The 27,634-nt window shown below is 37.3% G+C and overlaps 1 pseudogene; it reads right to left on the reverse strand.

The window, feature by feature from the left end:
• LOC124985691 (coiled-coil domain-containing protein 115-like) lies at nt 1-27,634 on the reverse strand (annotated as a pseudogene).

Consider the following 27,634-nt stretch of genomic DNA (forward strand, 5'->3'; position numbering starts at 1 on the left):
TCAAGCAGCCCCAGGTTCCAGCTGCTTGAGTTTCTCCTGGATCTCCCGGAGTTGGCTTCGACCCCAGCCAATAAGGGTCTGGAGGCTGGCTATATCTGCAGCTAGCTTCAGGCCTTCCTGGAGGAAGCTGGTTTGGGCCTGCCACAGACTGTGAGGAACCAGGATTCCAAACCAGTTCACGGGGTCTTGTGGGGCTGCAGAGGGCTCTGGCTCTGGAGTTTTGGTAGGGCCTTTGCCTCTGTGCAAAGCTGACTCTCGGGGTCCCACCTCCTCTGGAGTCTGGGTATCAGCTCTCACCACCCTGAATGTCTGGGCTCCGTTCTGAGTCTCACTGGCACACACACAGACCTAGGGCTCCATGCGAGAGGCATACTGTAAGGGCCCTCCCGACTTGGCACCCATTGCATAGCGAGCCTTTGCCAACGAGAGCCAGCCCTTCTCCGCTGGAGCATTTGTCGCCCCCGCGGTTCACTTCCAGCTCCTCCAGCTCTCTGAGCAGCTGCAGGAGCAGCGAGGACAACTCCGACCTCAGATCGGGTGCCGCCCTGGGCCAGCCACCTGCGGCTCTCCGGATTATTCTTATACATCATACAAACCCTCTCAATTTCAAGAAAAAAATAGAGTACAACACAATAATATTGGGTGACTTTAACATACTTCTCTCATCATTCAACAGATCCTGCAAACAAAACTAAATAATGAAGCTATAGAAATAAAAAATAAAATTAAAAATTTAGACTCAACAGACATATAAAGAATATTTTATCCATCAATGACTGAATTCACTTTCTTTTCAGCAGCACATGGATCATTTTCAAAAATAGACCATATCTCAGGACAGAAAGAAACTCTTAGCAATTACAAAAAATAAAGATAATTGTCGGGGTTTCTAGAGCCCCCAGCCTTAGACATGGTCAAGATGGCGCCTGACGCTGAGCCAAAAGCGGCCAGCTATACAGTAAACAACCAGCGAATTCCAATGATTGGCTAGTTAACGATGTGACTAGAGCATGCCCCCCCTCGTGTACCCCTCCTGTGCCTGCAGCTGTCCGCATTTATCTCGTGTACTCTCCCCTGATTGGTTGAAGTGTATATAAGCCTGGTGGGTGGGAGAGTAGAGGGCAGAAGCTGAGGAAGGGACGGAAGAAGCGGCGGCAGCAGCAGCGGCAGGAGGGCGGGAGTAGCTGAAGCCGGGAGTAGAAGGGAGTGCGAGCGAGGGCGAGAGCCGAGAAGCGGAAGAAGCGGCCGGAGCGGGCGAGAGCCGAGCGGGAGAGGAGTGGAGTGCAGGAGAGGGAAAGAGAGCGAGAGAAGGGGACAGAAAGGAAGGAAGACTGTGTACAATAAACTTCCAAAGCTTCAGACGTTTGCCGTGTCTCTCTCTGCGGGCAGAGGGGACGCGACAGCTGGTGCCGAAACCCGGGAAGATAAAAAGGGCAAGGTAAGATATCTTAAAATCTTTTAACAAGCTAAACCGGTTATAAAGAAGTCAAAAAAGGTAAACAGGTAAAGGAGAGGCGCCTCGACGTTCGCGGTATAGCGACTATCCGGATACGCGGACTGCGGTCCAGTTAAAGGGTATCAGGACACGCTATCAGCGGTCCTGGGGGCACGCGGAATGCGGTCCAATTAAAATAAAAATAAGGACACACGGAAGGTGGTCCAGTATCGGGATACGCCATCAGCGGTCCTGACGCGTGGAACGCGGTCTAATTAAAGTGAAAGTAGAAACACGCTTGGAGCGGTCCAATTAGGTAGTACGTGAAAAGCCGCTATAAAAATTTTAATGCGCACTTGATAGTTTTCCTTTCAGTAATCTCGTTGCTCCTGGCAGCTAGGCCACTGTTTGTTATTGTAATTGCCATAACTAAAGCTATTCAAATTAGTAACAATGGGGTCTGAATGCAGCAACCCCTCAGGGAACCATTAAAAAACAATGGGACGCCATTGAGGGGAAAAAACAGCTAAGTAAGAAAAGCTGCTTAGTGTGCCACAAGGGGGATCTTCATGAACAGGGCCTAATAGCAACAGAAAAGAACGCTTAAAGAGAATAAAGTGAGGAAAAATTGAGTGGTGGTGACCTAGAGAATAATTGCTCAGAAAATCTAAGAACAAGGGAAAAAAGGGAATTAGGTTTAACACAAAGAACCCCCAAAAAGAAATAACCAAGTGGTAGTGAAAACTTAAGAACAAGGGGAAAAGGTAGGAGAAACCTAAGCCTAATAAAAAGAGCTTCAAAATTTGTAGAACCTGCCCGTATTTGAGGAGCAAATGGAGATACCATCAACCATTGGAAAACTTTAAAGAGGCAGTTAAGACTATTGGAGACAGGTATGCAGAGCAGTGTTATCTGGAGAACAATGGCTAATTGGGGAAGCTCAGTAGCAAGAAATAGCTGTTGAAACTGCTTGCAGAAATATAGTGGCAAGGTTTCCCGATAGAAATGTTAATAGGAGAAGGCCAATACGCTTCAATAGATGCACAAAATCAGCAGCAAGGAGATAATGCCCTAACAAAAGATAAGAGATAACTATAGTAAAATCCGTTACACCTTATGCCTCAGGGCTATGTCCAAGATGCAGAAGAGGAAGTCATTGGAGCAGTGCCTGTCAGTCTATTAGAGATAGGGAAGGTAATTTTTTAGGTTTAAATCCTAAACTTCAAAAAAACGGGAGACAGGGCCCTCCCCGGGGCCCGCAACAAATATACGGGGTAATTCAACAAGTTCCCCGACGGTGGTATCCTCCCACAGAGAAGGGGAGCGCAGGGCCACCTCAGGGAGTGCAGGATTGGACATCTGTGCCACCTCCAGGCTCATATTAACCCCAGATATGGGGATGCAGATGATTGATACCAACTGGCATGAAAAAATCCCACAGAACAGTGTAGGACTATTACTAGGTAGAGGTTCCTCAACACTAAAAGGACTTATAGTACACCCAGGGGTTATCGATCCTGATTTCACTGGACAAATAAAAGCCTTGGTCTCTTCACCAAAAGGAATTACGGTCATCTCTCCAGGGGATCGCATTGCACAAATGCTTATATTGCCCAGTCAACATTCTTTGTGGCCCAGTAAAAATACAAATAAAAGACAAGGAGGTTTTGGATCAACAGGAACCACTTTAATAAACCTTACTATGGATATGGAACAGAGGCCCCTCCTAAAATTAAAAGTGGGAAATATGGAATTTACAGGTTTATTAGATACGGGAGCAGACAAAAGTATTATCAGTGCAATGGTCTGGCCAAAGCACTGGCCATTGATCACAGCAGCTCAGAGCTTGAGAGGCTTAGGAGTAGCAGAAAGCCCCAATCAAAGTGCTTCCTCATTATCATGGAAAGATACAGAGGGACACACAGGAATATTTCAGCCATATGTCTGTAATGTTCCTATTAGCCTATGGGGACGAGATGTCCTGCAGCAAATGGATATGAAACTCACCACTGACCAGATTTACCAAGGGACTCCTGTAAGAAATATGTTACAAAATATGAATTATGATGATAAAAAAGGATTAGGAAGACATAGCCAAGGATCTACCCAACCACTGCCTTTACCTCCACCAAAAAATGATTCTCATGGATTGGGTTTTTCCTAGGGGCCACTGATAAGCCATCAATCCCTATAATATGGAAAGATGATAAGCCTCGCTGGATTCCACAGTGGCCCCTAACAAAAGAAAAGCTAGAGGCAGCTCATAAGTTAGTACAAGAGCAGGTACAAGCAGGTCATTTACAACATTCTACCTCTCCTTGGAATACTCCAATATTCTTAACAAAGAAAAAATCAGGAAAATGGAGGTTATTACATGATTTAAGAGCCATAAATGAACAAATGTACCCTATGGGACCCATCCAATGTGGACTCCCTCTTGTCACTGCACTACCAAAAAATTGGCCTACTATTATTCTGGATTTAAAAGATTGCTTTTTCTCTATACCCTTACACAAAAATGATTGTTGGAGATTTGCCTTTACTTTGCCCTCTCTTAATCACACTCAGCCTGACCAGAGATTCGAATGGACTGTGTTGCCTCAAGGTATGGCTAACAGTCCTACTATATGTCAAATATACGTAGATAAAGCGTTAACAACTACTAGACAAAAGTTTAAGAGATTGTTGATTTATCACTATATGGACGACATACTTATTTGCCATCCAGAAAAAGAAGTCTTGTTAGAAGCATTACAATTTATGACTCAAGCATTAGAAAAGAGAGGACTAATGATAGCCCCTGAAAAATTACAATTAGAGGAGATCCAAGAATATCTGGGTACAAGGCTCACTGCTACTACAGTCAGACCAATAAGGTTGACCATCAGGACAGATCAATTGAATACCTTGAACGATTTTCAGAAACTCTTAGGTGACATTAACTGGATCAGATCCTATTTAAAATTATCCACAGGGGAATTAAAACCTTTATTCGATATATTAAAAGGTAATCCTGACTTGAATTCCCCTAGGAAACTTACTCCCGAAGCACGGATATCCTTGCAGCTAGTAGAGAATAGACTTCAGCAGTGTTACGTTGATCGTTGTGATCCTACTCATCCATTAAGTTTAATCATAATCTCGGAGAAACATACCCCTTTTGGCATAGTTTGGCAAGGAGGACCTTTGCAAAGTGTAAATCTCCCTAGCTCTCCGGCTAAAACATTGCAATCATATCCCCAAGCTATTGCTCAGGTAATATTCAAGGGAATAGAATCTTGCATTACTGTTTTTGGAATCCATCCGTCTATTATTATAACTCCTTATTCCACTCAGCAAATTAAATGGCTAATTAATAATGATGATGATTGGTCAGTATTATATTGTTCCACTTCAGCTCAGTTCGATAACCATTATCCCCAACATCCCTGGATTCAATTCTGTAAAAATACTCCCATAGTTTTTCCAAAAGTGACTAGTGTCCAGCCTCTTAAAGACTGTGTAACCATTTTTACTGATGGCTCCAAAAATGGAGTAGGTGCAGTACTTATCGGTAAACAACTTCACACCATAATAGTTCCACCCAACTCCGCACAGGTTACTGAACTTGCAGCTGTAATATTAGCCTTTAAATTAGCAGATAATCAGCCATTCAATCTTCTATCTGATAGCTTATATATCGTTAACGCTTTACAGGTTCTTGAAACGGTACCCCATATTTCTTCTATGTCCACTGTAGCTTCTTATTTTACTACGCTACAAAACCTTATCCTACAGCGTAAACATCTATTCTATGTAGGACATATTAGAGCTCATTCTAATTTACCAGGACCTTTGGCCAATGCTAATGACTTGGTAGATATGGCCACTAAATCAATTTTTGTCTTTTCCATAGAGGAACAGGCAAAACTCTTTCATGAAAAATTTCACGTAAATTCCACTACTTTGAGCAGAAAATTTCCTATATCTAAATGTATGGCTCGACAAATAGTAAAAAATTGTCAACATTGTGCTCCTTTAATCCCAGTACAATCCTTTGGAATTAACCCCAGGGGACTGCTACCTGGTCATATTTGGCAGATGGATGTAACCCATATTCCTGAATTTGGTACTGTTAAGTATGTACATGTGTCAGTAGACACTGCTTCAGGAGTCATTATGGCTTCCGCTCATTCTGGAGAAAAGGTAAAAGATGTCATTCAACATTGCCTACAAGCGTTTGCTGGCTGGGGCATACCTAAAGTCATTAAAACAGATAATGGTCCTGCTTATACTTCCAAAAGCTTTCGGTTGTTTTTACAAACATTTAACATCCAATCAGTCACTGGCATCCCCTATAATCCTCAGGGACAGGGCATTGTGGAAAGAGCACATCTTACTTTAAAAAATTGTCTAAATAAACAAAAAGGGGGAATAGGAGCCTCCTACAAGTCTCCTAAAGATAAACTTAACTTAGTTCTTTTCATTCTAAATTTCTTAACTCTGGATAGGGACGGCCATTCTGCAGCTGATCGACATCATAATCCCCATAATACTCCTCAAGTATGGGCAAAATGGAAAGATATCCTGACAGGTTGTTGGAAAGGACCGGATCCAGTCCTTCGTTGGGTCCGAGGGTCTGTTTGTATTTTCCCACAGGATCAACTGACTCCAGTCTGGATTCCAGAAAGGCTGGTCAGAGTTTTACAACATGCAAGTGATGCTGTTCCTCCTTGCGGTGACGAGCCTGAGCCTTCCTCCAATAACAGAAACTCAGACGGAAAGGCAAACCCGGAACCTATGGGCCATTGTCAGTCTGGCCATATCTTTTATTTCTAATTAACACATTTTTTATCCTTTCTTCTCTTATTCTTCACCAATTTCTCTACAAGCCTGTTATTTTTCAGGTCGTGCTGTTTTGGTGACAAGGATACACCGATCTCTAGCCTTTCTTTGCTTTAACAGGAAGAACCTTTGCACGTTGCCATTGGAATCATGCTGATCAGACCCAGAGTAGGACAACTTGTCCTGCCGACCTTAACTATACCAGAAATATTGCCTTTCCTCCCATGCCAGCTTGTGTATTTCTTCTCTTCATGTTTCTGCTAACTAACACTACTAATATCTCTCACAGTGCTGGATTCTGATGCGCATTCCTACCTTCCTACCAGTCCTAGCTTTTGTTGTAGATACAGAAGCGCCAGTGCTATTATCAAGAAACAGAAGAGGCTTTGGCATTGCAGTAGCCGTGATCACTGCCATTGCAGTCTCTGCAGTAGCAGCAATGACACAATCATACAGTAACAACGATCATTTGGCCGAAAATACAGCTGCAGCCTTACAGACTGTAGAGACTCTGAACCAACATCTAACTGCAAGTTTACTTCTTGCAAATTGGAGAATGGACTTATTGCAAGAACAAGTGGATACTTTGCAAGAACTTTTGGGACTGGGATGCGTTTACTCCCTAAGAGCTGTTTGTGTTACCCGTATTGTATTTCAGCACCGCGGCTGGGTTACCTAGAAAAATTGTCAGTCTACTTTGTTAATGCTTATAGATCTGTCAAACAGTGGGCAGGCCTAGGAGCTGGGATAGTATTCCTCTGCCTTGGCCTCCTTCTCTCCATTTGTTTTGGCATGCATCTACGAGCTAGCCGATAGAAAGATCAGATTATCTTCCATCAGGCCATGACCGCCCTAAAGGCCGACAGCCCCCCATTAGTATGGCTCTTGATGCTGGATCGGTAGTCAAAGACGGGTAATGAAGGAGGTGGCTGTGTACCGACCTAAGACAGGAGCTGCAGCATGCTCTGCAGGCTCTGATGACGGGTAAGGACATATGCTGACCACTCAGCCTAAGACAGACACGGTCCCGAGCCTTAGTTTAATATTAAAGAAGGGGGATCTGTCGGGGTTTCTAGAGCCCCCAGCCTTAGACATGGTCAAGATGGCGCCTGATGCTGAGCCAAAAGCGGCCAGCTATACAGTAAACAACCAGCGAATTCCAATGATTGGCTAGTTAACGATGTGACTAGAGCATGCCCCCCCTCGTGTACCCCTCCTGTGCCTGCAGCTGTCCGCATTTATCTCGTGTACTCTCCCCTGATTGGTTGAAGTGTATATAAGCCTGGTGGGTGGGAGAGTAGAGGGCAGAAGCTGAGGAAGGGACGGAAGAAGCGGCGGCAGCAGCAGCGGCAGGAGGGCGGGAGTAGCTGAAGCCGGGAGTAGAAGGGAGTGCGAGCGAGGGCGAGAGCCGAGAAGCGGAAGAAGCGGCCGGAGCGGGCGAGAGCCGAGCGGGAGAGGAGTGGAGTGCAGGAGAGGGAAAGAGAGCGAGAGAAGGGGACAGAAAGGAAGGAAGACTGTGTACAATAAACTTCCAAAGCTTCAGACGTTTGCCGTGTCTCTCTCTGCGGGCAGAGGGGACGCGACAGATAATAATTTGCATTCTATCAGACGATAGTGGAATAAAATTAGAAATCAACAATAATATAAAAAATAGAAACTACTGTAATACCTGGATATTAAAGAATACTCTGTTGAGTGAACAATCAATAGCAGAAGAAAACTAGGTTTAAAAATTTAAAAAAATTAAAAAAACTACCAAGAGGTAAATGAGAATACCAACAAAATATATCAAAATCTTTGGGCACTATGACAGCATATTTAAGGGGAAAGTTCATAGTACTGAGCTCATTTATTAAAAGTTCAAATGGTTTCCCTGTTAAGTGGAAGATGATATATAATGGGGGTGGGGGGTGACAGAAGAATGGAGAAACTTTAGACTATGTAGAGGGAAAAGAGAGGGAGGGGGATATGAAAAATGGTGGAATGAGACAGACATCATTATTCTATGTACATGTATGATTACATGAATTGTATGAATTTACATCACGCACAACCTTAGAAATGAAATGATTTACCCCATATGTGTACAATGAAAATGGAGTCAGTATGTATTTAAAAAAATGAAAAAAAATTAAAAATAAATACATTTTAATGAACTAAAAATAATAGAAAGTCAACAAATAACCTTATATCTCAAAGACCCAGAGAAAGAAGAAAAAATCAACACAACAAGCAATACAAGATAGCAAATATTTAAATCAAAGACAAAAAATATAACTGAAACAAAGCCAATAAAATTGAAACTTTTTTTTAAATCAACAAAACAAAAAGGTGGTTCTTTAAAAAATAAAATTGATAAATCCTTAACCAAGCTAACTAAGAGAAAGAGGGAAAAATCAAATTTTTTATCATGCGTAAAAAAAGAAATATTACAATGGAGTCTACTGATACAGATGATAATCAGAAACTATTTTGAAAATTTATACTCAAATAAAATAGAAAACCTTGAAGACATTGACAAATTTCTATAGATATATGACTTATCCAAATTGAATCAGGATAACATAGAATATTTAAACAGATCAATTTCAAGCAATAACATGCAGATACCATTAAAAGCCTACCAACAAAGAAAAGCCCAGGACCAGATGGATTCTCAGTCAAATTCTACCAGGTATACAAAGAAGAATTAACACCAACCCTCCTCAAATTATTCCATAAAACAGAAAAGGAGGGAACCTTTCCAAACTCATTCTATGAAGCTAATGTCACCCTGATAACAAACCCACACAGACACATCAAGGAAATATATTCCTTAATGAACATAGATACAAAAATTATTTGGTGGTGTGCACCTATAATCCCAGCAGCTCAGGAAGCTGAGGCAAGAGGATCACAGATGCGAAACCAGCCTCATCAACATAGTGAGGCTGTAAGCAACCTAGTGAAACCTTGTCTCTGAATAAAAAATAAAAAGGGCTGTGGATATGTCTCAGAAGTTAAGCACACTAGGTTCAATCATGAGTACAAAAACAGAAAAAAAAATCTTCATAAAACACTGGAGAATTGCATACAAAAACATATTAAAAACATACTGCAGCATGAGCATTTGGAATTAATCTCATGGATGCAAAGTTGGTTGAACATATGGAAATCAATAAATGCACTTCATCATATAAATAGATTTAATACAAGAATTACATGATTATCTCAATAGATGCAGAAAAATCATTTGACAAAATGCAGCATCCATTCATATTCAAAACATGAGAAAAACTGGGGAGAATAGGAACATACTTTAACATTGTAAAAGCTATATATATATATATATATATATATATATATATATATATTAATTAAACCCAAGGCCAACATAATTCTAAATGGAGAAAAATTAAAAGCATTTCCTCTAAAAAATGGAACAACATATTGCTTGAAATTCAGGGCAGAGCAGTTAGACAAAAAGAAAGAAATTAAAGGGATACAAATAGGAAAAGAAGAACTCAAAATATCTCTATTTGCAGATGACATGATCCTATATTTGGAATACCTTCTACCCCTCCCTCCAAAAAAATAGAAAAAAACCCAGAAATCTAGAACTCATAAATTAATTCAGGAAAGTAGAAGGATATGAAATTAAATACACCCTTGATGAATCAGCTGAAAGAGAAACTAGAAAAACTATTCCATTCACAATAGCCTCAAAAAAGTACTTTGGAATCAATCCAAAAAAAGAGGTAAAAGACCTCTACAATGAGAATCACAGAGTTCTAAAGAAAGTAATTGAAGAAGACCTTAGAAGAAGGAAATATCTCCCATGTTCTTGAATAGACAGAATTAATATTGTCAAAATGGCCATACTATTAAAAGTACTATAGAGGATGTCAGGAAAAGTGCACCCTTTTACATTACTGTTGCATCTGAAAATTGGTGCAACCACTATGGAAAGCAGTATGGAGATTCCTCAGAAAACTTGGAATAGAGCCACCATTTGACCCCAATATCCCACTCTTCAGTTTATACCCAAAGGACTTAAAATCAGCATACTACAGAGATGCAGCCACATCAATGTTCATAGCTGCTCGATTCACAATAGCCAGATTGTAGAACCAACCTAAGTGCCCTTCAACAGATGAAAGGATAAAGAAAATGTGGTATATATACACATAAAGAAGAATGAAATTATAGCATTTACCAGTCACTGGACAGGCTTTTATGCTAAGGGAAGCAAGTCAGTCCCCCAAAACCAAAGGTCAAATATTGTCTCTAATATGTGGATGCTAACACACAACAGGGGCGTGGTGGGGAAGAATAGAAGTTCAGTGGATTATACATGGAGGAATGATGTGTAGATAGAAGGATAGGAATAGGAAAGACAGTAGAATGTATCGTAAATAGCATTACTTTTTTTATATGAATTCACCACATTGAATCTCAACACACAAGAATGAGATCCTAACCAGAATAAGTTATACTCCATGTATGTATAATATGTCAAAATTCACTCTACTGTCATGTATATCTAAAAAGAACAAATAAAAATTTTAAAAAAGAACATTTCTCTTAGATATTGAAAATAAATAATGCACAGAATTTACCCATCTTTTACAAAGGAAAGAAAAGTAGGGCTTGTATGTCAATATAGGCAATGTTTGGGTAAATTAATCAGAAAAAGAGTAACATTCCATAATACAAATGATAACACCACCAACCTATATCTTTCATGGAATCTTTTTTAATAAGATGAATACTGAAAACAACAGAAGAAATGAAGAAAATAACCAAAATAGTTGGAGTCTTCAACTGACTACCTCTTGGTCTCCCATTGTGAGAAATGGTGAGTTTCCTCTAAAACATTTTCAACTTCAAACATTTTTAACCACAATATAAATACATAAATCTCATGGTTTCTACTGGAGAACAACCCCATAAGGATGGCCCTCCCTATCCTGCCCCCATGACTCTATATTTATTATATCATTCATTATTCCATTTTCACCTCATCTACTGCTCTCTAGGGTACACTGCAGAGTAGTCATCTCCTTTGGGAATGACTGATGGTAAGCAGTCCTCTCTGCTGTATCCCATGGAATGAAATCTCCCTTGACTCCCTTGATCTTACAATCTTCACAAAGTCTTTTGGTCTTCTATTTGTTCTCCGTTGTTTTCAGAACCTATATGACTCTTCTCTTTAGGTAACTGTGTCTTTGAGCTCCTTTAGTTTTTCTTTTCTTGATCTTCTCCTAACTTTCAGCCTAGAGAGCTCTCCAGGTGTAGTAATGAGTGGGTCAAATCCGGGTCCTTACAAAACATTCTTTTGGTCAAAACAAATTCCAAGTCAGCACTCTGAAGAAGTAACTCTACTCAGAAATTACAGTGGTGTTAGCTCAACATCTAACTGCTGTTGTCCTTAGATACACTTGAGTTATGGGCAGGTTCACTGGGTTTTTCCCTAGAACTCTAATACCACACATTATTGGCACCTGTTCTTCCATAATGGATTTCATAAATCTTTCTCACCTGTGATGATTGTTGCCTCAAACCTCATCCCTTCCAAATCTTTTTAGATCTTTTGCAGTTATTCCATTAATTCAAGGATATTTATTTTTACCTTTTTATTATTGCCTCTATATCTGTAAATGCTTAAGAAGTTCCTAGATCAGACTTTCTCTGTAGATATTACTCCAGTGAATTTTTTTTTTTTTTGAGTCTGGATCTAATTCACTCTTATGGATCTTGTAATGGTTTGTAAAGCATGAGATATCTGGCTTTTCACAAATCCCTAAAAAATATTAAGGTAGGTTTTTTTCTTGGCTTTATTTCTGTGATTCTTTTCATTCATGTTTAATTTGGACTGCAGTATTAAAGATTCCTCTTAAGTAAATTCCTCTCTTTTTTCACACACATTCCAGATTTGTTCTTAACTCTTTCTAAAGCTCACCATCTCTTGAACCATATTTCTTTTATGTCCTTTTGAAACATACTTGAGTTTTTTTCTGTTGTTGCTTAACATTTTTACTTGGTTCCCATACAAAACTGAATCCTAATACCAAAGAGCTCAGATACAGGCTTTCTTTACTAAATGCAGGTTTGCTTCCATCATACATAGCTATTTTCAGTGTTAAAATTTCAGTCACATTTTTCTTTACTTGCCTTCTGAATTTTGTGTATAATAAGTGCTTGGTGACCACCTTACTCAGTGATTCAAAAAATTTGTCACAAACTGGATTATCAACATATTAGATCACAAATACATTCTGGTGGTAGAAGATAAAGTTTAGTTAGATACACAAATATTGAAGTCTAGGCACAACTACAGAAATCATCTTAAGTTGTCCCTGGTTAATCTTTATTTAAGGAGAATTTATTTTGTTATTATGCTTTTAATTATAAAGTAGCATTCATCTTAGTATAGAAAGCTGAATTTGAAAGATTTCCACATTTATTCAACCTTTGTGGAACATAAACCTAGCTAATAAAATGTTTTAAAATTTCTCAGTCTTCTAATTCCCAGAAGGTTTATTAGAATCCTAAAAGAAAGTGAAATCCTTTTTTTTTGTTTGTTTGTTTGTTTTCATCATTATCCAAAGATAATTTTTATTTGTACCTCGTTCAAGTCCAGAAAAATTTCAAAATACCTCAGAAGGTAGGAAGGACCCACCTAATAGTTCGGAGGTCTACATCATACCAGAATCCAAGACACAGTAGCTAGGTGAAACAGGAAATGACCAGGAACTGGGATTCCTCAAGTGTTTATAAATCTTGACCACACTCAGATATCTGCAGTTATTCTTTGCTTGACTAACACAGGGAAACTACTTTGCACCTTTGCTCTTAAAGTATGGTCCACCCACTAGCAGTAGCTACATGATCTCACCTGTGAGGTTTTTAGGTGCAAAAGATGAGGTTCCACACTGGAACTACAAGATCAGTTATAAAATATACTTCAACAATTGCTAGGTAGGTCATGTACATATTGAATTTGAGAGACATCTCTCTTTCCTAGTCTTAGTGTGGTCCACCTTGATATTAGAAGATAATAAATGGGATGGTATCAGACTATGTATTTTCTTCACAGCAAAGGAAACAATCAAGAACATGAAGAGGGAGCCTAGAGAATGGGAGAAAATCTTTGCCACCTGTACCACAGGTGGAGATTAATGTCCAAGATATACAAAGTACTCAAAAAACTTAATGTCAAAAAGAGCAAATAACTCAATCAACAAATGGTCAAAGGAACTGAAATGTCTTTCACAGAAAAAGAAATATGAGTGTTCAACAAATATATGAAAAAAATGTTCAACAGCTCTAGCAATTATAGAAACTCAAATTAAAACTACACTGAGATTCCATCGCACTCCAGTCAGAATGGCAACAATCAAGAATATAAGTAACAATAATTGTTGCTGAGGATGTCGGGAAAGGGGGTACACTCTTACATTGCTGGTGGAGCTGCAAATTGGTGCAACTACTCTGGCATGCAGTATGGAGATTCTTCAGAAAATTTTGAATTGGAACCACCATTTGATCCAGTTATACCGTTTCTTGGCATAGACCCAGGAAACTTAAAATCAGCATACTATAGTGATGGAGCCACATCAATGTTTACAGCAACTTAATTCACAATAGCTAAGATTTAGAACCAATCTAGGTATTCTTCAACAGATGGAATGCATAAAGAAAATGTGGTATACACACACGAGGGAATTTTACAAAGCTAAAAAGAATAAAATTATGGCATTTGCCAGCGAATGGGTCAAACTGGAGGCTATCATGATAAATCCCAAAAAAACAAAGGCTGAATATTCTCTCTGATTTGCAGATGCTGACTCACAATAGGTGTGGGTTGGGGAGAAATGAAGGTTCACTGGATTGGGTAGGGCGGTTGGGGGGAAGAGAGGAAGGCTGGAAATGACAAGGACAATAGAATGAATCAAATGTAAATTTCCTGTATTCATATATGAATACATGACCAATGGAACTCCATATCATGTACCAAAAAAATGGGAAATTATACTTCATGAATGTATAATATGTCAAAATACATTCTGTCATGCATAAGTAAAAAAACAATTAAAAAAGATACTGTGGTATATATACACAATGGAATAATACTTAGCCATAAAGAAGAATGAAATTACGGCTTTTGCTGATAAATGAACAGAACTGGAGATGATCATGATAAGTGAAATAAGCCAATTCCAAAACACCAAAGACTCAGTATTCTCTCTGATACACACATGATAACTCACAATACATGGGGGGGACAGTGGGGTGTACTGGAGCTTTACCTGATTGGACAGGGGGAGGTAGTGGGAAGAGAGGGTGGATGGAAATGGAAAAATACAGTAAAATGAATCAGACATAACTTTCCTATGTTCACGTGTGAATGCATGACCAATGTAAATCCATATCTTGTACAACTGCAAAAATGGGAAGTTATACTCCATGTTTATGTGATATGTCAAAATATATTCTACTACTAAAGAGAGCAAATAAAAGTAAAAAATAAAAATAAAAATTGAAAATAATTGTGTAAAAAATAAAGATAACTATGTTAGATATAAAGTATACTTTTAAAAATGAATACATATATCTAATTTCATGTATCTCTAGGCACATGGATGTACCTAGGTGATATCCTATTTGCCTGTATGATTCTTATTAATTAAATTATAATGAACCAAACTTTAGGATTTATCAAGCATCAAGAAGCTGACACAGGCACACATTTCCAATTGGATTTTTCATTTTCTCATTGTGGTTTAATTTTTGAATTCCTGAACTACTAATAGGGTTGAGCACTTTTTCATATCATGATTTTTTGTGAAATAATATTTATTGTCAATTTGAATGTCTTCTCTTATCAGATACTTTTTTCTGGTTTTCTATTCAGTTGACTCTATTTTTAAATTTAATTTGTAAGGATCATTTAGTTTAGACATGACTATTTCAATTTATGCCTAATATGAATCTCTTGTACCACTTTCCATGTGGGATAGGTAAATTTATGCCAATTTTTACTGGGCCACAGGGTAACTGAGCATTTCATTAAACATTATTCTGAGTGTATGTGTGTGAGGTTGTTTCTCAGTGAGATTAACCTTTGAATTGGTAAACTGAGTAAAACTGATTGCCCTCCCCAATATGGGAAGGGCTCACCCAATCCACTGAAGCCTTAAATGGAACTAAATGGTTGAATAACTGAGAATCCACACTCTTCCAGGCTGATTCCAAGCCAGCCAGGTCATTGGACTTGTTTTCCTGACTTGAACTTGGACTGAAACTCATACCATTAGCTCTTCTGGTTCTCAGGTAGTTTGTGTGCATAATAACTTTGAGAGACATTTCTCAAAATATCTTTGGAATTGAACTTCAAATAGAGCATCAGCTCTCATAAATCTCCAGTTCACTGTCTGAAGACCTGGGACTTCAGAGACTCCCTATACAAGGAACCAATTTGTTATTTTATACATATATAAAATTTGGTTCTGTTTCTCTAAAGAACCCAAATTAATACTGCATGAAATGTAATCCTCTTTATTTTCTCATGGTATATTTTTAAATTCTTCTGTTTAACAGAAGATATTTTATCTCATACTACACAAAGGTACCATAAATATACATTGGAGAAAAGATAGCCTCTTCAACAAGTAGTGCTAGGAAAACTGGAAATCCATATGTAATAGAATGAGAATTAACCCCTATCTCTCACCCTGCACAAAACTCAACTCAAAGTGGATCAAAGACCTAGTTAGGCATTAGACCAGAAACCCTACACCTACTAGGAGAAAATGTAGGCCCAACACTCCATCAGTCAGCTTAGGAACTGACTTCCTCAAAAAGATTCCTAAGCACAAAAATCAATAAATGGAATGATATCAAATGAAAAAGCTTCTTCACAGGAAATGATACACTCAAGAGCATGAAGAGACAGCCTACAGAATGGGAGAAATCTTTGCCACCTGCATCTCAGACAGAGCATTACTCTCCAGTATATATAAAGAACTAAAAAACTGGCAAAAAAAACCCCAAATAATTCAATCACTGTATGGGCTAAGGAACTGAATAGACATTTTACAAAGGAAGAAACATAATCTATCAACAAATATATGAAAAAATATTCAGCACCTCTAGCAATTAGAGAAATGCAAATTAAAACTACACTGCAATTCCATCTCATTCCAGTCAGAATGGCAATGATCAGAAATACAAGTAACAATAAATGTTGGTGAGGATGTGGGGAAAAAGGCACACTTATACATTGCTGGTGGGATTGCAAATTGTGCATCCACTCTGGAAAGCAGTATGGAGATGCCTCAGAAACTTGGAATGGAGCAACAATTTGACCCAGCTATCCTACTCCTTGGTTATACCCAAAGGACTTAAAATCAGGAAACTACAGTGGTACAGTCACATCAACCTTTACTGCAGCTCAATTCATAAGTACTAAGCTTTGAAAACAACCTAGGTGCCCTTTAATAGATGAGTGATAAAGAAAATAAGGTATATATACACAATGGAATATTAGCCATAATAAAGAATGACTTTATGACATTTGACACTTGCTGGTAAATGAATAGATCTGGAGACTATCCTACATACTAAGGGAAAGAAGCCAATCCCAAAAAACCAAAGGCCAAATGTTCTCTCTGATATGTGGATGCTAACACAAAACATGTGCTGTGTGGTGAAAGAAAAGAATAGGAGTTCAGTAGATTAGACAAAGGGAAATGAAGGGAAGGGAGGGAGGACAGGAATAAGAAAGTAGAATAAAACTGATATAACTTTCTTACATACATATGTAAATATATCACAGTGAATCTCTACATCATCCACATCCACAGGACTGGTATCCTAATTGGAATAAGACGTATGCCATGTTTGCATAAATGTATCAGAATATACTCTAGTGTCATATATAACTAAAAAGAATTTTTAAAAAAGAAAAATCCTTCATTTGGAAAAAAAATCAGTCCAGTTAAAAATTTGCTTCAAGCATTATAGACCAAAGAGCCCAAACTGACCATGTGATCCTTCAACCTCAATAGCAGGCCCCATTTTTAATCTATAACAGATTTTGTTGGGGGTTTAGTAAAGAAACTAATGCATTTTTATTTTGTATGAATTTCTACTTAACTAAATACTTAAAGATTTTCTAATTACCTAGGCTAGAGTATTAATTTCAATATTTGCCTTCTACTGGAGATCATGATTTATGATTTACATTGAAAATGGAACATTATACTGCTTTTTCTCCTTCATTCTTCCCCATATTATTAGAATTTGTGGCACAACTGGGCAGCAAGACCCAGTTTGCTACATCAAGTATCATACCCTCCTTCAAAACTTGACTACTTTCAAAGATTGGCAGAAAATAACCAATAACTAAATAACATTTTAATAACAAAACATAAAGCAAAGACTTGTTCATTGTTACTGAAGAAAATTACAAATTTGAGAACTGACAAAGTAAGGAGTTGGGGAATATAAATAGTAAATTGTCTATTTAGTTAGAATTACATCTCAGAATTTGTAGCTACTATTTTGAGAATGAATATTTCTTTCTTTAGTTTTTTTATCACCAAAGATTTAAATATAAACTTATATGGATGTCCTTTATCTAGTCATCTGTTTGTATACCATTTATTATATTGAACTATCCTTAGGTCATAAGCTATGGAAAGAAATGATGGAAAATACAAATATGGGTCAACATAGTGAAGATTAGATAGAAAAGATTATAAGCAGGAATGGACAGTGCTTTGAAACAATGGAAAGGACAGAGATATTATTTTATCTTTAAGTAATGGCACATGAAATGGAACTAGGGAAGAATTATCTTGCACGGTTGACTTCATAAGCCCTTGCTCTTTTTTGGAGCTTCTGGGCATGAATACATTCCTTAAGGGGGTGTTGGAATTTTCCATGAAGAAATTTGTTCCCTTGGGACATAATTACCTCATTCTGAAGAAGTTCATGAACAGTCAAGAAGTTAAGGACAGTTGAGGTAGAACTTAAAGGGCAGTTGAAAATATTCTCTGGAATATTCAAATGGAATCTGAGGCACAGACAGACCCTACAATGCTTTTGTGAGATGGGAGATCTCTGCAACCTGCAGTAATCTGCCCATGAACAAAACTAGAGACCCAAAATCAAGTAAAGCTCTGATCTTTAGAGCAATAAAATAGTCACATATTTACTTTCTGTGTTGTATTTCTATGTATGTTATGGAAAGTATCAATCTTTTTTTTGCAATCACTGCATTAATTTAAGGAAAAGACCTGTGACTATATATGAAAAAACAATAAATTAAGAGGCAGAAGTATATTATTAGATGTTTAAATGCACCACTGAGGATCTACACAAGAGTCTTAAAAGAGTCTAGGACAAGGGGCATAAAACAACTTGAATACAGCAATATAGATTTCAGCAGATACTAAAATACAACTTATTAATGGAAACATTTAAGTTCATAGTTTGGTGAAATTATGACATAACATGAAATTATGGGTGAATTATATGAATTCTAGAATATTTTATTTATAAAAAGTAGATTCAATTTCAAGAAAAAAGAACTCAATAGCAAAACTCTTGTAATTATAGTCTTCAAAAATTAAAATTGCATATTTTATATGTAAGGAGATGGCAAAATGATTTTTCACTATATCTACAAAAATAGGAAAGATGCCTTACATTTTGCTTCAAGGTTTGCTGGTACTGATAAGCTATTGTCCAGAGTCGTAATGCCATTTTCTTCTTTCATAGGAGTGGATAGAACAGCTTTGTATTCATCTTGTATGTAAGTCCCATCATGCATCCCACATTACCTTGTGGTGCTTGGCTTATGGAAGCTAAAATCTAGGTTAGGGTCTCTTCCAATGGCCTCTTAGGTTCTTATTCCCATCTCATCCTTCTTCCTTTTTCAGTCTGTGTCCCAGTAACCCTTAAAACTTGACATTTGGATTGATGTCAATTAGAAAAATACAAGCAGGACAGAACCCTTCATTGTTCAATGATCCAATCATATTTAAATTTATATTTGCGCATATGCACACATACTCTCATCTACACTCTATGACTCTATGGGCATGCATATGCATGTACACACACACATACACACACACACACACACACACACACACGTGCACACACCACAAAGTTTTCCACTTAAGGGCCATTAACTCTGAACTTCCTAGGGAGTAAAATATGGTTAGTCATTTAATGAGATTCTAAAACCATTCCTTTGGGATTATTTACCAGGTCATTTTAAGCACTCATTTAGAATAATAGGCATAGGAAAACTCATTTGGAGTAAATTCCAATTATTGTAGAGCAGTTCACAGCCCAAATATTCCTGAACTCTGAAATACTTAGCATCATTAAATTTACCTCCTTCAGCAGCTAAACATTAGTAGAGTCATCTGCTGAGTCATTAAAACAGTTTAAAAAAAAAAGATGAATTGTTGACGTCCTTTCAAAGTTTCCTGTAATGAAAGTCGATTTTTAAACTTTGTGTCTAATTTGTTTCTGTCGATATATTTGAGCTTCTGGTCTGTTTATGGCCTTTTGAGTTTGCTCAGTAACACACTTCAGGATTTACTATCTAGTGATAGCACTTCTAATTTAGTGAAGCAAAATGGTAATACAGGAGTGACCCTAAAGAATAAGCTGTATGTTTATTTAGTGGGTGTAAAATTCCTCTAATCAAATCAATTTCAATTTATGCATTTTTGTTTTAATATGTAAATTTCTTTAAAGCAGGACTGTTCAGCTGCTTGTAATAATGATTGTTCATATTTCCATTCACAGTGTCATGGGAAATGAGATTGATGACTCTGATAATTTAAGTTCAGATTTGGGGGTTACTGTGAAGGGTAAAAGTATTTGCTTTGGATATAAAAAACATTGCAAATAGATCTTCCCTTGGGAGCAATGCAGAAAAGTCATATCTTCCACATTGAGATAAGTAACAGAAATCAAGGTTTAGGGAGAGAGCTGGTAAAATTGCAAACTGAGTAATGGGCCAAACCGTGCTCACATGTCCCACCATTCACTCATTTAGAGATTCTGCAGCTGTTTTTGATGGGCTATTGTGTTCAATCTGGAAAGAAAATAGTCTAATGTTTTCCAGTGACTAAAACCACCATAAACTGTGTCGAACATGAATAAAAGTTCCATATTCTGTCATTTGCAATATGCTTGCTTACCAGGCACAGGGGCATAATGAAGACTCTGGTGCCACTGGAGCAAGTAATTCATTGGTATTAAGGAAATTTTTACTTACATAGGCAATAATGAAATGACAAAATTATGTAGTTAGGTAAATTATGTCTCTAAATACCCCCAAGAGGTAAAACACAAAATGGAAGATTCTGACTTTTACCTTCCGGCACTCAAAATGTGTTTTAACAAATTTTATTGCCTTTATAACTTGTAGCCTGTAAAAACTGGCAAACAGAAAGATGACTCCCTGCAAAACTCTGCAGGAAGGATTCCTGGATTTTAATCATCTGATTGTTCCTTCAATAGTGGTGATAGCTCCTGCTGTATGATTTGTGCTCAGTGCTGTTAAACTTGTCCTTACATTGCTGAAAATGTTTTCAAGTGGCAATGTTGAAGCTTTTTCCCTGCTAGTGCTCTTATTTCAAATGAAAAAATTTACTTGAAATTCATTTAGTACATCTTGGTATTTTTTCAATTTTAAATTTTTAAGATTTTTTCCCCATATTTTTATTGATGCATTGTAGTTGTACATAGTCATGGGATATGTTGCTTCATATTCATACACAACCTACAGAGGAAAGCTCTAAATTCTTCCCATCTATTATTTTAAAGATAAGAAGGGAGCACACTGTCACTGCCGTGGCCTTGCCAATTGCCACCTCATATCACCATTTGGCCTTTCTAGTGACACTCTAGTTGAAAAAAAGAGTTTTTCCTTTTTCTTTTCTTTTCTTTCTGTGTTTCTCTTTTTTGTTAATTTTATTATTTAGATTCATTTTACACAATTTGGGTACAACTTTCATTTCTGTGGTGTATACAATGTAAATTCACACCATTTGTGTAATCATAAATGTCTGTCTCATTCTATTATTTTTCCTTCCCCTGCCCCCTTTCCACCCCTAATTTTCCTCTATATAATTTATCCTTCCTCCATTCTTGCTTCCCCCCAACTTTGTATACATCATTCACTTATCAGAGAAATCATTTGACCTTTGGTTTTTTGGAATTGACTTATTTCACTTAGCATGATATTCTCCAACTCCATCCATTTACCTGCAAATGCCGTAATTTAATTCTTCTATATGGCTGAATAATATTCTATTGTGTATATATACCACACTTTCTTTATCCATTCATCTATTGAAGGGCATTTAGGTTGCTTCCTCAATCTAGTTATTGTGAATTGAACTGCTATAAACATTGATGTGGCTGTATCACTGTAGTATGCTGATTTTAAGTCCTTTGGGTATAGACCAAGGAGTGGGATATCTGGAGTGTAATATCTGGGTCAAATGGTGGTTCCAGTCTAAGTTTTCTAAGTTATCTCCACACTGCTTTCCAGAGTGGCTGCCCCAATATGCATCCCCACCAGCAATGTATGAGTGTACCCTTTCCCCACATCCTTGTCAACACCTATTGTTGCTTGTATTCCTGATAATAGACATTCTACTTGGGGTGAGAAGAAATCTTAGGGTAGTTTTGATTTGCATTTCTCTTATTACTAGATATGTTGAACACTTTTTCATATATCTGTTGATTGCTTGTATATCTTCTGTGGAGTGTCTGCTCATTTCCTTAGCCCATTTATTGATCAGGTTATTTGTATTCTTGGTGTGATGTTTTTTGAATTCTTGGTATATAAGTTCTGGAGATTAGTGCTCTATCTGAAGTGTGTGTGGCAAAGAATTTCTCCCACTCTATAGGCTCTCTCCTCACATTGTTGATTGTTTCCTTTGCTGAGAGAAAGCTTTTCAGTTTGAATCTACTCCATTTATTGATTCCTGCTTTTATGTCTTATACTTTGGGAGTCATATTAAGGAAGTCTGGTCCTAAGCCAACATGATGAAAATTTGGACCTACCTTTTCTTCTGTTAGGTGCAGGGCCTCTGGTCTAATTCCTAGGTCCTTTCTCTTTTCGTCATAAACTTATTTATCTAAGTACCTTACAACAGGTAGTGTTATGTCCTGGAATGTGTTGCTTATGATCTTAACTTGTGAAAATCAACTCTATCATCAGTTTTTAGCCAACCCTCTGCAAATGCTTAATTACCTAGCCGTTCTATGTGTTTCTTCTTTCTTCAGAATGAACATAATGTTTTATATACATATTTGATGTCACTTGAAACATTTTGGAGAGCAATCAGCACTAAAATATTTATCAGTTAGGACTAAGAAATGACAGAAATGATAAAAGTAAAGAGAAATTCAACAATTTCTGAGGACATTTTTAGAGATCATAAATGAAGAAATATGGGAAAAAGGAAAAGAGTCAGTTATTTTTAAGATGTTAAGTGTAATAGATATCATGCTAAACAATGTTGATTTTTTTTTGTAGTTCTGGTAATCTCTATAAGCAAATAGGTAGTTCATTCATTGCTATTAATTGGCACAAAATATTTTGAACCAGAAATCTCACTCAATCAGCTGATACCATTGATTATTTTACCACACATTCCAAGGAATCTCAATGCAATGATCCTGTGTATTTGTGTCTTTAATTCACTCATTTATTTACATTGAAGCCAGATACTTAGTGTTAAAAACTATTTCAAGTACCAGATATAGAATAAAAGAGAAAAAAAGTCTGCCATCAAGTATCACTCAGCCTGATGTGACAGGTGTGCATTGCCTTATAAACCAGGTACACCCGCAGCTCCCTCCCATCTTCTTACTCTCTTGTTACCCACCTTGGCCATGTTGACTCTCCTCTTTCAAATTTGCAAGGAACACCACACTATAAATCTGTGGGACCTGACTTTCATAATGTTTACTGTGTCGGTAGCTGATTTAATTAAAAAATGGGGAACGTAATTTCCCTAGTTACTAAACCTAGACCTGTGAGGAAGCAGGAAGAAGCCAGTCATGAATCTTCCCTACAGTACAGGATCACTCCAGTGGGACTTCCCTTGATCCATCTTAAGTCCTGCACATGAGCCATCTGCTCTCTCACTACTGATCCCTTTGACTTTTTGACCAGGAAAGTGCTACACTGCCTTATATAGTACCCCACCTGTTTTTTTTTTCCCCTTTCCCTTCATTATCATCACTCTGGAAATGCACCTCTCGAGTGTTTTCAGCACATGAATCCTTCCAACCTACACTATTTTTTTCTTTTCTTTTTTTCTTTTTTTAAGAATAGGACACAAAGATAGCAAGCAAGAAGTAGGTTTATTGCAAAAATGACAGAGATACAGAGATAGACTTCTCCAAAGAGAAGGGACCCCAGAATTGGGAATCCCCAGCCTATACTATTTCTACTGAATTTGGGAAGACATATAGTCACAGAGACCGAAGGATCGAATACCAGGTTGTTAAATAACTTCGTTACCATAAAAATAGAAAGTTAATTATTAATAAGAAAACTGAATAGTAATAAAAAGATTACCTAACACTTATTAAATATCCACTATTAGCTCTATACTCTAAGTTCAGTGCTTATAATTTTTAAAATATCATGCAAGGGAAATATTGTTTTCATTAGACATTTTAGGAAAATACAGGCCATATAAATAAACAAAAACAAGTTCAAGCAGCTAATTTGGTAGACTAAGGTTCAAACCTGAGATTTTCAATGCATACACATACAGACTTTTTTTCTTCCCAGTGTTGAAGAGATCATGGAAGACTTCCCTTAGGGTATAAGCTTTGGTGTATAATTTTAGAGATTACTAAAAGAAAAGAAACCATCCATGCAGAAGAAGAATAATGTGAGTAAAGAGGCATTTATTCTCTATTGCAACCCCACAGTCTAAATTCTAAGACAAAAGTTTTCTCTGTTTGCAACAGAAAGAAAAAAGAAGAAGAAGAGAGAAAATAATCCACATTGAGAAGAAAATCTCATCTTCACAAGGAAGCATAAAGAATGCCTGATTACTCTTGCTGGTCTCTTATACTTTCACTCAGGGCTTAATTTTGTTTTTCTTTTTTATCATATAAGAGCATTAACAAAAATGTATTCTAGAAAGATAATATAATCTTTAGATTAGTTAAGTTTCCCCCTAGAATTACAATCACTTTATAACATGCAGATTGACCTGATGGACTAGGGGTAAGAAGGAGACTATATTGTTCTCAGAATGCCAAGGTCACTTCTGGGGAGGCATTTATAGGCTGGTGAATGCTGTCTAGATTGCTGATATGGCAAAGACTCAGAATTGTCAATGCTTGAATAAATAAATAAATAAGAGCAGTCAGAGGCAATGATTCAGGAATAATGAATCAGGGGAGAATGAAGTAGAATAAGTATAGAATAAACTAGGAGGGAAAGATGAGAAAGAGAGAACAAGGAAGCCCTAGAAAAGTCAAACTGTGCTTAAGAGTGTGCTTCCATTGTTACTTTCTATTTATTCAAACTTACTTTAGGAGTATAAGAGTGTCTTTTTTAGAAATGCATTTCCTAATGTTGTAGTTTGGCCCTTGAATGTTCCACAAAAGTTCATGTGCTGAAAGTTTGGTTCCCAGCCCATGATGATATTAAGAGGCAGTTAGAATCTTTAGGATGTGGGGCCTTGTGGAAAGGAGTTAGGTTGTGGAGGGTATGAAGTAGACACTGTAAATCCAGTGCTGCTTCTTCCTCTCTCTTTCACTTTCTGGCTGCCATAGGTAAATATATCTCCTTTGCCTCCAGCTCCTGTCATCGTGTGCTATACTGCCACAGACCCAAAGCAACATTAGGCCAAGCAAACATTAGCTAAAACTTCTGAAACTGTGAATCAAAGTAAACCTTTCCTCCTCTTAAGTGGATCATTTCAGATATTTTATTCTGGTAACTAAAAGCTAATTGACATACATAGTATGTGATGACATACACAGTTCCTTGGCTTTTTCTCCTTTGGTATCTTTTGTTTTAGGTTATTATCTACTGGGACTTGTTAACATGCGAATCCATTCCCATAATGTATAACAGTGGTTTATTATCTTCTGACACATGAAATTGCATTATTTTTATCAGATAAATTATAACCAACTGTACAATATGAGCTCTCAGGTGTGGGTAAATTGGGATTCCTATATGACTATGGTAGGATTAGACTCCCTATAATGGGAGAGGACAAAACTTGATAAAAAGAAAATATGGAATCTTTCCATTGCTGCTTCTAGTAATTCCACAACTATTACACATTGCTCTATGACTTTGCACAGGAGTATAACATGCATTATCTTAAATTTTTCATAGCTGGAGAGCAGGAGTAGTTGATTCTCTAATACTCTGAAAGTTATCAGAGAAAGTTAGAAGTGTTCAGAAAAGCAAAAGAATGAATTTTTAGTAAGGTGTTTATGGGTTTCAATCTTGTTTTTCTTTCTTTCTGGTTGAGAATTAGCCAGGGAAAGTTATTTAGATGTATTAGGATATTTTAATTCTACTAAAGATCTACCAAACTGCTAGAGAAGAGGACAGATTAGACATAAGAAGAAGTGTCAGAACTTAGAGTTGTGAGGACTCTGTTTTCAAATAACTTTCAGTAAATTAAATAATTTTTAGTATGTGTAGCATTCAATCTTTTAACTTTTAACTTTCTGTAACTTTTCAGTCTTCCTGACTTATTCTGTCTTTTTTTTTTCTTTTCTGGGTTTAAATAAATTTATTTTTCTCTTAGTAGGTTGAAAAATCAGATAAGCGAAATTGAAATAGAACTCCCATATTAAGAAGATGTCACCGGACATAGTAAGTCACATAGCTATGGGTGTTCTATTGCTGTTCAGGATAATTCTGATCCCATAGGGCATTGTCTACTTGTCCCTGGCAAACTGAGCCTGTGATGCTACTGTAGAACATGTCCCAGCAGGCTTATAAAGCCAAGATGGAACAACAGGAGCTTCTGAACAACAGTTACAGATCCATGATTCTTACCATAATTTGGCCCAGGGCCACTCTGTCTCCACTTTGACTAATGACTAGCTTCATTAGATATCATCATTGAATATCCAATAACTCTTCTCTACCTCAAACTTGTTATAGATGCCTTTGATCCCTTCAACTTCAATTCCTCAGTTTTTATACAAACAGATTTGTGTTTTGATGGTGATAAATGGTAAACTTAAGATTGATTATAAGATTTTATCAATGATACCTTTGTAGTTTAGGCAAATGCTTAGGAAATTTATCTGAGAGGAGAGGATCAGTGAAGAATCTAAACAGGAGGGAGGAAAATCAAATTCACAACTTATTAAAATATCCCTAGGAACTATGAAAATAATCAGTTGATAGAGGGAGAGAATTGACATGCTAGCTCTAGGGCTTTTGTACAAATGCAAGTGAAGAACACACTATGTTGAGGTAGTGAGAAGGTGAAGAAACAGGACTCAACAAGTGAGTCTGGATTCAGTTAGAGAAGTGAGGTAGAAAAATGAGCAAAGGATGTTCCCGGGATTCTGGATTAAGATGCGTAGTACATAAGAAAAATTACAGATTCAAGTAAAGTATAAATTTAGTTTTAAGTTCAGGGAATGTAATTTCTCCAGGTGTCATGCAGAGCAAGTTGTCAGCATTATAGGAAACAAGAGTGAATAGTGTTTTATTATAGAACAGTTAATCATTTCATAGCTTCATGTAGCCTATACATCTAAGATGCTGTAGGCTAAGTGTGGAGTGAGTGTTTATTTCTGTCAATATCCACACTCCTTTATATTTAGCTTAATAACTTGATGGTAGAGCACCAGAGCTCTATGAGATGAGGTCATGCTATCTCTTCATAAATCAGCTTTCTCCCAAGTAATACAAGTAGCAACACATTGTAAATTAGATATTAATTTCTAATTTTCCATGAATGGTAAAGAAAAAAAAAATAACTGGACTTCAATTTTTCTTTTGTCTTCCAGCTCCAGGTGTCCATATGTATCTATGTAATTACACTGATATGCACATGTGTATGTGGACTGGTGCTTATTTATTCACTTATTCTTTTGATTATAAAATTATTAAAAAGTAAAATAAATACCAAGAAGTATAGGCAGCACTTGCTTGATTTTGTTCAAGTTCAAAAAGGCATATAACCTAGAATATCAGTAAGACTAATAAACAGACTACATCTTAGTGTCTCTTACCACGTCAATAGTCTTTCTTGGCCTAGTCCGCGAGGCCACTCGCCTGGCTGAAGGCCCGCGGGAGCGCGGTGCAGCCCTCGGCCCGTGGGGGCAGCCTCCTGGCAT

The sequence above is a fragment of the Sciurus carolinensis genome, chromosome 5, assembly GCF_902686445.1.
Source record: "Sciurus carolinensis chromosome 5, mSciCar1.2, whole genome shotgun sequence".
Classification (NCBI taxonomy): Eukaryota; Metazoa; Chordata; class Mammalia; order Rodentia; family Sciuridae; genus Sciurus; species Sciurus carolinensis.